Genomic DNA, 13,299 nt, shown 5'->3' with positions numbered 1-13,299 from the left:
AGCATGACTTCCAGGGTTATCTAACAACTGACACCTCTTATAAGTTGGTGAACCTGGCCCAGGAGAGCATGTCCACAGCATTTGTCCTGGCAAGGATGTATACTGGACTACTTCAGATTTACATAAATAAGGGTCAGTCTGGAAGTAGAAATTTATGTTTACAATAAGCTTTGCTTAGAAGTCATCCAGTTACTTATGCTACATTTAAAAAATCCCAAAACTTTGTGACTTAAAACTACATCAATCATTTATTCTGCTCATGAGTCTGCAATTGGCACAGGACTTGGTACGGTGGCTCGTCTCTATGAGCATCAGCTGAAATGGCTTGACTGGGACTGAAGGATCCATTTTTAAAACTCACATTGTTGGCAAGTTGCAACTGGTGGTTAGCTGGGAATTCAGCCAGGGCTGTAGGCTGGGGGTTTTCCTTATAGAGTTGAAACCCGAGCTCCAAGAAGGAAGGTTTAAGAGGCACGGTCAGAAGTTACACGGCTTCTTATAAGCTTGCCCTGTCATACTGCATTAGTAACTAGGAAAGTCAGTAAGACCAGCCCACATTCAAAGGGAGTGGAATTAGGCTCCATCTTGGAGATGCAGAAGTTATCATGCCCAGATCTCTACCTATAAGTGAGGCTATTTATGAGCTCTCTATTATATACAGTGATGCATCCTTTATTAACGGGTACATTCTGAGAAATGGATCATTAGGCAATTTTGTCATTGTGCAAATATCATGGAGTGTATGCATTTACATAAACCTAGATGGTATAGCCTACTACATTTCTAGGCTATATGATATGGCCTGTTGTTTATAGAATGCAAACCTGTTCAGCATGTTATTCTACTAAACTTTGTAGGCAATTGTAACACAATAGTGAGTATTTGTGTATCTAAACATAGCTATCCAAAGCAAAGGAACAGTAAAAATATGGGATAAAAAGATTTAAAGTGGTACACCTGTATAGGACAGCTCCATTATAATTTTATTGGACCACTGTTGTGTATTTGGTCTATCACTAATTAAAGCATTGCTGTGCTTTATATGACTGCATTTTAACTGCAGTTTTCTTATGTTTCTTTTAGACAAAGTAAGTCTTATTGGATATACCAAAGAGGTGTCATTTTCTGGTTCTTTTGCTGGTCAGTCTTTTCTTCCTATTGACATTTAGTGATAACATCATCTGCATATTTTCTCATATATAAGAAACTGAAATGGCCCCTGAAGAAACTGGGTCTCTTAATTCATTTTCTTCACTTTAATTGTAGATTACAGTTCAGTTTCCTTGATGAGATTGTGAGCTCCTTGATACCAGGAACAATGCCTTGCTTCTCTTTATCTCCAGCACTTATCAGAATACATGGCACATCCTAGTGAATGCTATTATTTGAATGTAATGAAACTAAAATGATGTTGTTAGGAAAGATAGGATATCCTGAGACTTTGCTGAAGTTGTTTATCAGCTTATGGAGATGTTGGGCTGAGACAATGGGGTTTTCTAAATAAACAATCATGTCATCTGCAAACAGAGACAATTTGACTTCCTCTCTTCGTATTTGAATACCCTTTATTTCTTTCTCTTACCTGATTGCCCTGGCCAGACATCCAATACTATGTTAAATAGGAGTGGTGAGAGAGGGCATCCTTGTCTTGTGCCTGTTGTCAAAGGGAATGCTTCCAGTTTTTGCCCATTCAGTATGATATTGGCTGTGGGTTTGTCATAAATAGCTCTTATTATTTTGAGATACATTCCCTTGATATCTAGCTTATTGAGAGTTTTTAGCATGAAGCAGTGTTGAATTTTATCGAAGACCTTTTCTACATCTATTGATATAATCATGTGGTTTTGTGATTGGTTCTGTTTATGTGATGGATTACATTTATTGATTTGCGCATGTTGAACCAGCCTTGCATCCCAGGGATGAAGCCAACTTGATCGTGGTAGATAAGCTTTATGATGTGCTGCTGGATTTGGTTTGCCAGAATTTTATTGAGGATTTTTGCATCAATGTTCATCAGGGATATTGGCCTGAAATCTTCTTTTTTTGTTGTGTCTTTGCCAGGTTTTGGTATGAGAATGATGCTGGCCTCATAAAATGAGTTAGGGAGGAGTCCCTTTTTTCTATTGTTTGGAATAGTTTTAGAAAAAAATGGTATCAGCTCCTATTTGTACCTCTGGTAGAATTTGGCTGTGAATTCATCTGGTCCTGGGCTTTTTTTGGTTCATAGGCTATTAATTACTGCACACATCTACAACCATCTGATCTTTGACAAACCTGACAAGAACAGGCAATGGGGAAAGGATATTCTATTTAATAAATGGTGTTGGGAAAACCGGCTAGCTATATGCAGAAAACTAAAACTGGACCCCTTCCTTATACCTTATACAAAAATTAAATCAAGATGGATTAAATACTCAAATGTAAGACCTAAACCCATAAAAACTGTAGAAAAAAACCTAGGCAATACCATTCAGGACATAGGCATGGGCAAAGACTTCATGACTAAAACACCAAAAGCAATGGTAACAAAAGCCAAAAGAGACAAATGGGATCTAGTTAAGCTAAAAGCTTCTGCACAGCAAAAGAAACTATCATCAGAATAAACAGGCAACCTACAAAATGGGAGAAAACTTTTGCAATATATCCATCTGACAAAGAGCTACTATCCAGAATCCACAAAAAACTTAAATTTACAAGAAAAAAACAAACAACCCCATGACAAAGTGGGCAAAGGATGTGAAAAGACACTTCTCAAAAGAAGACATTTATGTGACCAACAAACATATGAAAAAAAGCTCATCATCACTGGTCATTAGAGAAATGCAAATCAAAACCACAGTGAGATACCATCTCACGCCAGTTAGAATGGTGATCATTAAAAAGTCAGGAAACAACAGATGCTGGAAAGGATGTGGAGAAATAGGAATGCTTTTATACTGTTGGTGGGAATGTAAATTAATTCAACCACTGTGGAAGACAGTATGGCAATTCCTCAAGGATCTAGAACCAGAAATACCATTTGACCCAGCAATCCCATTTTTGAGTATATACCCAAAAAATTAGAAATCATTATAGTATAAAGACACATGCACACGTATGTTTATTACAGCACTGTTCACAATAGCAAAGACTTGGAACCAACCCAAATGTCCATCAATGATAGACTGAATAAAGAAAATGTGGCACATACACACCATGCAGCCATAAAAAAGGATCGGTTGATGTCCTTTGCAGGGACATGGATGAAGCTGGAAATCATCATTCTCAGCAAACTAACATAGGAACAGAAAACCAAACACTGTATGTTCTCATTCATAAGTGGGAGCTGAACAATGAGAACATAGGGACACAGGGAGAGGAACATCACACACTGGGGCATGTTGAGGGGGTGGAAGGCCTAGTGAAGATTAGCATTAGGAGAAATACCTAATGTAGATGATAGGTTGATGGGTGCGGCAAACCACCATGGCACATGTATACCTATGTAACAAACCTGCATGTTCTGCATATGTATCCCAGAACTTAAAGTACAATTAAAAAAAAAAAAAGAAGCAGCCAGGCACCGTGGCTCACACCTGCAATCCCAGTATTTTGGGAGGCTGAGGCAGGTGGATCACAAAGTCAGGACTTCAAGACCAGCCTGACTAACATGGTGAAGCCCTATATCTACTAAAAATACAAAAATTAGCTGGGTGTGGTGGTGCCCGCCTGTAATCCCAGCTACTCAGAAAGCTGAGGCAGGAGATTCAATTGAACCCGGGAGGTGGAGGTTGCAGTGGGCCAAGATCGCACCATTGCACTCCAGTCTGGGCGACAGAGCGAGACTCCATCTCAAAACAAAAAAAAAAAAAAAAAAAAAAAAAGCAAACAAACAAAAGAAAGATAGGATAAAATCAACCGGCTGCACACACACACATACACACAAAATACCACACATACTTGGCATCTTCAGTGAAATTAGGAACTCCTGTACAGTGGTGAACCACAAATAAAGAAGAGTCATCTCCTTTAGTAGCCACTCCATTTTCCTCAGTATGTTTAAAATAGTATCACATTATAGGTGGCGTATGTTTTGGAAAGGCCAGGAATCCTGATAATCTGTTGGGTGAACAAATCCTATCAGCAGCATTTTGATGAAGGAAATGATGTGTTAGCACAAGAGAGAAGTGATTTGATCCAGCAGTGACTCAATTTATTACTCAAAGGAAGACTTTTCATCATGTGCATCTGAGCTTTAATCTTTGGCTTGTCGCTTGATGGTCTGCTCAGAAAACTTCAAATTTACTAGTCAAAGTATCCATAAGGCTTCTTTGGACTGTCTCCCTATTTCCCTGAAATGATCATTTAGTTCAATAAAGATGTATTTAATGCCACTTGATGTGCCAGAAACCATGTTCATGGTGCTGCTTGAAACAATGCCAATCTAATTATTCAGGTTTTTTCACTTAGTAATGTGCATTTATGTTTCTTAGATCTCTTTTCATGGCTTGATTATTTCATTTGTTTTAGCACTGAATAATACTCCACTCTCTGCTTATACTGAGGTTTATTTATCTAGTCAACTACTGAAAGACATCTTTGTTGCTTCCAAGTTTTTTGCAATTATAAATAAAGCTGCTATAAATATTTACATATAGAGTTTGGTGTAGACATAAGTTCTCAACTAATTTGAGTATATAACCAAAATCACAATTACCAAAGCATATGGTTAATTCCCTAAGAAACTATCAAATATTTCCATTGTGGTCATACCATTTTGCATTTCCATCAGCGGTGAATAAGAGTTCCTGTTCTATTCTCATTAGCATTTAAACGTTGTCAAAGTTTGGAGTTTTAACCATTCTAATAAACGTGTAGTGGTATCTCAGTCATATTAATATGCAATTTCCTAATGACATATGATGTTGAACATCTTTTCCTATGCTTACCTGCCATCTGTATATCTTCTTTGGTTAGCTGTCTGTCAAGATCTTTGACCTACTTTTAAATTTAGTTTGTTCACTTTCTTTTTTTTGAGTTTTAAAAGTTCCTTTTTTATTTTGGCTAACAGTCCTTTATCAGATGTGTCTTTTGCAAATATTTTCTTTTAGTATGTGATTTTTCATACTTGCTTGGCACTGTCTTTTCCAGGGTAGGAATTTTTAAATTTAATCAATTCCTACTTATCAATTCTTTCACTGATGAATAGTGTTTTTGGTGTTGTCTCTAAAAAGTCAATGTCATATTCAAAGTCACTTAGCTTTTCTCCCATGTTGCTTCCTAGAAATTTTACAGCTCTGAGTTTTACATTTTGGTTTATGGGCTGTTTTCAGTTAATTTTTGTGAAGGATGTCAGGTCTAGATTTATTGTTTTACATTTGGATGCCGAGTCATTTCAGTACTATTTGTTGAAAATACCATCTATTCCACTTTATTGCCTTTGTTCTTTTGTCAAATATCAGTTGGCCATATTTATGTGAGTCTATTTCCAGGCTCTCCATGCTGTGCCATTGATCTATTTGTCTATTCTTTTGCCAATACCACACTGTCTTGATTACGGTAGTTTTATATTCTTGGAGCTGGGTCATGTCAGCCCTCGGATTTTGTTCTTCTTCAATATTGAGTTGGCTATTCTGGAGCAGTATTTCCACATACATTTTAAAATCAGTTTATTGATATTCACAAAATTACATTCTGGGATTTTGACTGAGATTACTTTGTATCTATATATCAGGTTGAAAAGAACTGATATCTTGACAATGCTGGGTCTTCCTATCTATGAACATGGAATATCTCTCTTTTTAGTTCTTTGATATCTTTAATGAAATTTTAGTTTTCCTCTTATATATCTTATGCATATTTAAATAGGTTTATGTTTAAGTATTTTATTTTGGGAGATATTACTATAAATGTTAATATATTTTTAATTTCAAAGTCTACTTATTATCCTTTTAAAGTCCATAGGATCCGTATATCTCCTCTTTCATTTCTGTTGTTAGTAATTTGTGTCTTCTTGCTTTTTTCCTTAGTTATCCTGGCTATAAGCTTATTAATTTTATTGATATTTTCAAAGAACCAGCTTCTAGTCTTATTGATTTTCTGTATTAATTTCCTGTTTTCCATTTTATTGATTTGTGCTCGAATTTTTTATAATTATTTGTTTTCTTTTGCTTCCTTTGGATTTAATTTGCTCTTCTTTTTCTAGTTTTCCTAAGGTGAAAGCTTAGATTATTAATTTTAGAACTTTAACATATATATTTCCTGTTATAAATTTCCTTTCCTGTATTCTTTTTCTAAAAAAAAATAAATAAATAAATAAATAAATTTCCTTCTAAGCACTGCTTTTGCCACATTCCACAAATTTTGATAATTTGTGTTTTCATTTATTTTTACTTTCTCTTGAGATTTCTTTTTTGACCCACATGTTACTTAGAAGTGTGTTGTTTAATCTTCAAGAATTTTGAAATTTTCCAACTATCTTTCTATTATTGAATTGCAGTTTAACTTTACTGCCATCTGAGAGCAAATATTGTAGGTTTTCTATTCTTTTACATTTGTTAAAGCATGTTTTATGACCCAGAAAATTGTGTATCTTGGTAGGTGTTCCCTGTGAGTTTGAGAAGAATGTGTATTCTGCTGTCGTTTGATAATGTTTCTATAGATGTCAATTATATCAGTTGGTTGGTAGTACTTTTGAGTTCAACTATGTCCTTAATGATATTTTCACCTGCCATATAGGAGTTTTTAAGTCTCCAACTATAATAATGGATTAATCTATTTCTCATGAAGTTCTCTTATGTTTTGTCTCACATTTATTGATGCTCCATCTTAGGCACCTACACGTTAAGAATTGTTTTGTCTTCTTGAAGTATTCACCCCTTTATCATTATGTAATGCTCTTTTTATCCTGATAATCTTCCGTGTTCTGAAGTCAGCTGTCTAAAGTTAACAGTTAAGATAGCTATGACTACTTTATTTTTATTAGTGTTAGCATAATATATCTCCCTTTATCCTTCTACTTTTAATCTGCATGTATCTTTATATTTAAAGTAGATTTCTTATAGACAACATATAGTTGGGTCTTGTTTTGTTTTTGTTTTTCTTATTCTACTCTGACAATCTCTGTCATGTAATTGGCTTATTTAGGCCATTGATGTTTAAAATGATTATTGATATAGTTGGACTAATATTGGCCATATTTGTTACTGTTTTCTATTTGTTGACCGTGTTCTTTTCTCCTATATTTGTCATGTACATTTTTTCTGATTTTTGCTTTTTTTTTTTTTTTTCTGAGAGAGGGTCTCACTCTGTCACCTAGGCTGGAGTATAGTGGCATGATCATAGCTCATTGCAGCCTTGAACTCCTGGGCTCAAGTGATCCTTCCGCTTTAGCCTCCCAAGTAGCTGGGACTACAGGTGTGTACCACCACGCGTGGCTAACTTTTAAAATTTTTTGTACAGACAGGTTCTCAGTTGGTTTCCCAGGCTCTTTGGTTATTTTAATTGAACATTCTAAATGATTCTATTTTATCTTCTTTCTTAATATATAAATTAACCCCTTTTAAAAACCTCTTTTAGTGATTTCCGTATCACATTTACAACCAATCCATGTCCAGTTTCAAGTAATACTATGCTACTTCATGGATTGTTCAAGTTATCTATAATGATAAAATGTTCTTCATTTCTCACTCTTATCCCTTGTATTATTGCAGACATTTATTTCACTTGAATGTATATGCTATATATTACATACACATTGGCATGCATAATCAAATACAGTGTTGTATTTGAAGCAAACTGTTTTCTGTTAGTTAAGAAAAGAAAGATGAAAGTTTTCATCTTACCTTCACTTATTCATTCATCGATGATCTTCCTTTCTTTATGCAGACACAAGTTTCTGACATATCATTTTCCTTCTCTTTGAATAAGTCTTTTTAATATTTCTTGCAAGGCAGGTCTACTGGCAAAATTTTCCCTCAATCTTTGTCTGACAAAATCCTTATTTCTCCTTCACTGTTAAAGAGTAATTTTTCAGAGTACCTAACATTAGGTTAGTATTTTTCTTTTTCTCTCTCTCAACACTTTAAATGTTTCAGTCCACTCTCTTCTTACTTGCATGGTTTCTGCATAATTAGATATAATTCTTATCTTTGCTCCTCTGTAGTTAAGGTATTTTTCTCCTTGGCTTCTTTCAAGACTTTTTAAAATTGATCTTTGATTTTCTGAATCGTGAATATAATAAGTCTAGGTGGTTAAGGTTTTTTGTTCTTTAAGGTTTTTTTGTTTTGTTTTGTTTTTTGTTTGTTTGATTGGCTGATTTGTTCTGCTTTGTGTTCTCTGAGCTTCCTGCATCTGCGGTTTGATGTCTGACATTAAACTGGGGAAAGTCTCAGTCATTGTTTCTTCAAATATTGTTCCTGTTCCTTTCTCATTTTCTCTCATTACATCATTTCTAGTTGTTCCGCAGTTCTTGTTTCCGTTCATATTCTGTTCAGTTCATATTCTGTTCTTGTATTTTCATGTTACCTTTCAGTTTTGGAGGTTTCTATTGTCATATCCTTTAGCTCAGAGACTCTTTCCTCAGCCATGTCCAGTCTACTAATGAGGCCATCAAAGGCATTCTTCATCTTGTTACATTTTTATTCTATCTCTAGCACATTTTTTTCTTTTTGTAATTTCACCTTTTACTTTAGATACAAGGAATATATGTACAGGCAATTCTTTCTTAGAATTCTCATCTCTCTGCTGACATTATCTACGTCTTATTGCATGTTGTCCACTATTTCCATTAAAGCCCCTAGCATATATAACCATAGGGTCTTTTAAAATTCCTGGTCCAATAATTCCAACACTACTGCCATATCTGACACAGATTCTGATGCTTTTTCAGTTTCTTCTTTGTTTTTATAATGAGTTATAATCTTTTGTCAAGGGTGGCCACGAGGTACTGGGTAAAAGGAACTGCAGTAAACGGCCTTTAGTGGTAAGATGTCAGGGAAGGAGAAGCATTCCATAGACCTAAGATTAGGTCTCAGGTTTTTGGTGGGCCTGTACCCCATCTCAGTCTTTATCTTGCTTCAGGTGGGACAGAATGGCTAGAGAGGTCTGGCTGGAAGTTGGATTTCCCTGCCCTACGTTAGGCTCTGATAAAACAGTTTCTCCTGAGAACAGGACTGCTAACTTCTGTTAAGAAGAACAGGATGTTCTGATGTATTTCAGAATGGTTTCTTTTCTCCTCCCCATGCCAGAAGCACAAGGGAATTTTTCACTGATCTTCACTGTGAGGACCTGGTAGAGCTCCTAGAAATAAAACTCACAAAGTCTCTCTTTCTTCGTCTTTCTCTCTCTCCTTCTCTCTCTCTCATGCACACACACACACACACAGACACACACACACCCCTGAGTTCCCCTAGTGTTTTTTTAAAATATATATTTTATTGCATTTTAGGTTTTGGGGTACATCCGTGCAGGATTGTTGCATAGGTACATACATGGCAATCTGGTTTGCTGCCTTCCTCCCCATCACCTATATCTGGTATTTCTCCCCATGGTATCCCTCCCCAACTCCCCAACCCCTGCTGTCCCTCCCCTAGTTCCCCCTACAGACCCCAGTGTGTGACTCCCCTCCCTGTGTCCATTTGTTCTCATTTTTCAACACCCTCCTATGAGTGAGAACATGCGGTGTCTGATTTTCTGTTCCTGTGTCAGTTTGCTGAGAATGGTTTCCAGGTTCATCCATGTCCCTACAAAGGACACGAACTCATCAATCTCTTAGGTTTGTCTACGCTGAGCCTCCAGGATAATTTTTCAATTACACTTCAGGTTTTCCTACTCCAGCTTTAGTTCCTGTGGAGGCTTCTACTCACAGCCTTCTGCTCTGGAAGTTGTGATTCTCTGCAGCCACCTTTCTGTTTCTCCAATTTGAGGGGTAGCATTTCATCCTGTATCCACACTTCCCTGACAGATCTAAGAAGAGTTCTTAATGTTTCAGTTTGTTCAGCCTTCTACTTCTCGTTAGGATGAGGTTGTGACTCCTAAGCTCCTCACATCCTGAACTACAAGCCAGAAATTCTGATTCATTACATCTATAATGACAAATATCTTAATTCCAACAAAAGAACCAGGCACTTAGATACTTTGACAGCAATAGCTATTGAAATAGAAATTTTAAGTAAATTCTGGTCTTTGAATACCATCGGTTTAATAAATGTTTAAACAACAAATTGGGAAGAATTTGGGCATCCTTTTCTCCTGAAGAATATATGACTATATTGCAACGGTGGACATTCAATTAGAAGAGACAGAAAAAAAGAAATTTGTGACTTCTGTACTGATGAATGCCAGCATCATCATTTCTTTTATTGCATAAAGCTAATATCTGAGTCTTTGCTCATGGTTTTCATCTCTAAAAAAAAGTGCTATCGATGCCTTCACTCTGACGTGAAGAATATGTACATGGGTGCTTGTACTTCTTACCACTGGGAATGGAATGTGTTATCTTTTAGGGCAAAGCTGCCTTATTGTTGCAGTCATTGTGGCTGGTATTGAATCCTTGGGAGCAGGCAGCATGTGGCACAGCTTGACTTTTCAGATCAGGCAGATTAAGAACATTATATTTTCCTCCCAGTCAATGCAGGGCCTATGGTTAATGATTACTTAGAGCCTAAATCCACAGCTGATTTTCTGTCATTTGGAAATGATCAGAGCCTATGCCCAGCAAAATCTGGCAGTGACATTTTTGGCAAGCTCTTTCAACAGCAGATGCTTTCAGGAAAGAGAAAGAGCAAGTGGGGATGAGGGAAGGAAAATCCTGTATTTCATGTAAAATTTATTTTGCTTCTAGTTCAACCATGCACCTTCATTCTTTCAAAGTGATGTGTTGATACTGGTGACTTTTAGCATAGTAACACCTTACATGTTACTATTAGGATAAAATGGCATTGCCTGTTTGCTTATTCTAGTTTCATAATTGCAAATTCTCTTTCTGTTGAAAAATAGCACTCATTGTCAGAAGTACACTAAAATAACTTCAACATTCCAAGCAACAACCTTTTCATTAACATTCATCAGAATAAATTTCTTAGATCACAAAAAGAGAAACCTAAAAGGCCTATCTTTATTAAAATAGAGAAGAGGTGATAGAGAAGTAGAATCAAGGTGAGGAGTCATATAAACAAAATCGAGTGAATTTCCCTCCCATAGCACTGTCTGGTAAACAATTCCTTCCTTCTGTTCATTGTTTTTGTTGTTGATTCTTTTTTTTTTCCCCTTCCCTCTCATTATCGTTCCTTAAATTCATACTGTAGATTCTGATGTAGGGTAGACAGCATTGTATGTCTATCAGACAAAGGGCCTGGGCTGAGCTGGGGTTGACTAATGTTTCTAGCCTGCAAGATTTTCCTTATGACTCTCATTAGACACTAACCCTTGTGTCACAAAAAGCCAAAAATACGCCTTGGTGACCTATGTTTCCCTATATGTAGGATGTGATACAAAAATGCAATGTATACGAGTAGATCTCTGACCAAAACTGCAAAGGAGCCAAAATTAACTTTTGATCCTGCTAAATTTTCTTTTTCTGGACTTTTGCCTTTTCATTTTTCATTCAATTACACAGAGCTCTGATAATGACCTATTTACAGCTATGTAAATCTACTAATTTCACCTAATGACACTATTAGTCAAGTACTCTATTCTCCAAAACTAAATATCTGCTGCCCATTCAACTCATCCATAGTCTAAATTCTGCCTATTCTGAGCTCTGCTATTGTCAACAATATATTTATTGTGTTCTATCATTATATTCCTAGATATCAGATTATGAATGACTGATAGATAACAATTTCTAAAGTATCCACATGTAAGAGAAGTACCTATTGATCCTTTTGTAGTTTATAAGCAGGATGATAGGGTTTTCACATTTATTATGAGATGTGCTTCCCTCCAACCTTGTTACGACGTTGATGTATTATCCGTCTGATGTGAACTTAGGGGAAAAACAAGAAGTATCTATTGGCATAAATTAGTATTGAAAGATAAAGTTGCTAAATTGGAAGATAAAGAGTACACATATCAGACACTTGATCATTCTTCTCTCTCACCTGCTATCTGGGTTAGTTAAGCAGCTGTATTAAAGTTACCTAAAAATATGAAAGTAGGCCAGGCACAGTAGCTCATGCCTGTAATCCCAGCACTTTGGGAGGCCGAGGTGGGCAGATCATTTGAAGTCAGGAGTTCAAGACCAGCCTGACCACCATGGTGAAACCCCATCTCTACTAAAAATATAAAAATTAGCAAAGCGAGGTGGTGGACACCTGTAATCCCAGCTACTTGGGAGGCTGATGCAGAATTGCTTGAACCTGGGAGGTGGAGGTTGCGGTGAGCCAAGATCATGCCACCGCATTCCACCTTGGGCAACAGTGCAAGACACTGTCTAAAAAAAAAAAAATGAAAATAGACAGTAGAAGGCTGGGATAGAAACTTCTATAATTGACACATGGCTTCCATCAGGTCCAAGGGAACCATTCCACTTGTCATCTCCCAGTAAGTAGGAAGAGAAGGAAAATACACAGATGATTTGACTGTCATCCCATTGACCAGACATAGTCACATGGCCACACAAACTAATAAGGAGGCTGGGAAATATACTTTCTGGCTAAGAAAACATATTACTAAATGAAAGTGTCATACTTTAAAAGAATATGACCATTACATTACCAAAGAATAGGAGAGTGGTTAGTGTTATACAAAGTCACTGGCACACTAATTGGCCAAATGAATAGAGAATTTGGTCCAGAAGACAGTGCCATAAGAGACATTTGAAACAATATTACCTGTAAAGCTTTGATTCATATATTGACTGTAACCTTACATGGCTATTTCTTGAGGTAAGTCCAAGAAAGGCTTCACTTGGCTACTATCTCATACACCACAAAAAGCAAAGATAGAAAATATGTTCTCATCAATTTTGTAGATGACACAAATGTGAGCAGGGAACTGACTTTACAAGAGAAGAGAAGTGAAATTCCATAAAATCTGGGCAGGCTAAAATCGTGAGCTGAAATTAAAAAAAACAGAAATTTAAAAATATTAATGGAAAGTGACTTTAAGCTGAAAAGTACGGTACAAGTATAAAATGACTTAGCAGTTCACATACTAAGGATATATAGATTCCCTTAAGAATAAATCCAATAAGCATTAGCCCTGAGGCATAACTCTCCCAAGAGCTAAATCCATTTAAATAAGGCAAGTCATCCTTTTACTAAATGCTGCATCAGAATGAACACATCTGTGTGGTTGTCATTGGGATAAATGCTACAT

At 36.3% G+C, this 13,299-nt stretch overlaps 1 non-coding gene across 1 annotated transcript; it reads left to right on the top strand.

Moving 5' to 3' along the window:
* The first annotated feature begins 11,858 nt into the window (after nt 1–11,858).
* On the top strand, nt 11,859–11,961 carry LOC116554508. The gene has a single exon (XR_004270221.1). It is a non-coding gene; the product is annotated as a small nucleolar RNA U13 (small nucleolar RNA).
* The last annotated feature ends 1,338 nt before the right edge of the window (nt 11,962–13,299 follow it).

This window comes from Sapajus apella, unplaced genomic scaffold (genome assembly GCF_009761245.1).
Source record: "Sapajus apella isolate SASKATOON/1434 unplaced genomic scaffold, GSC_monkey_1.0 scaffold1, whole genome shotgun sequence".
In the NCBI taxonomy this organism is placed as follows: Eukaryota; Metazoa; Chordata; class Mammalia; order Primates; family Cebidae; genus Sapajus; species Sapajus apella.
Note: the sequence above shows the minus strand (reverse complement) of the source record. Positions and strands in the feature narration are given on the sequence as shown.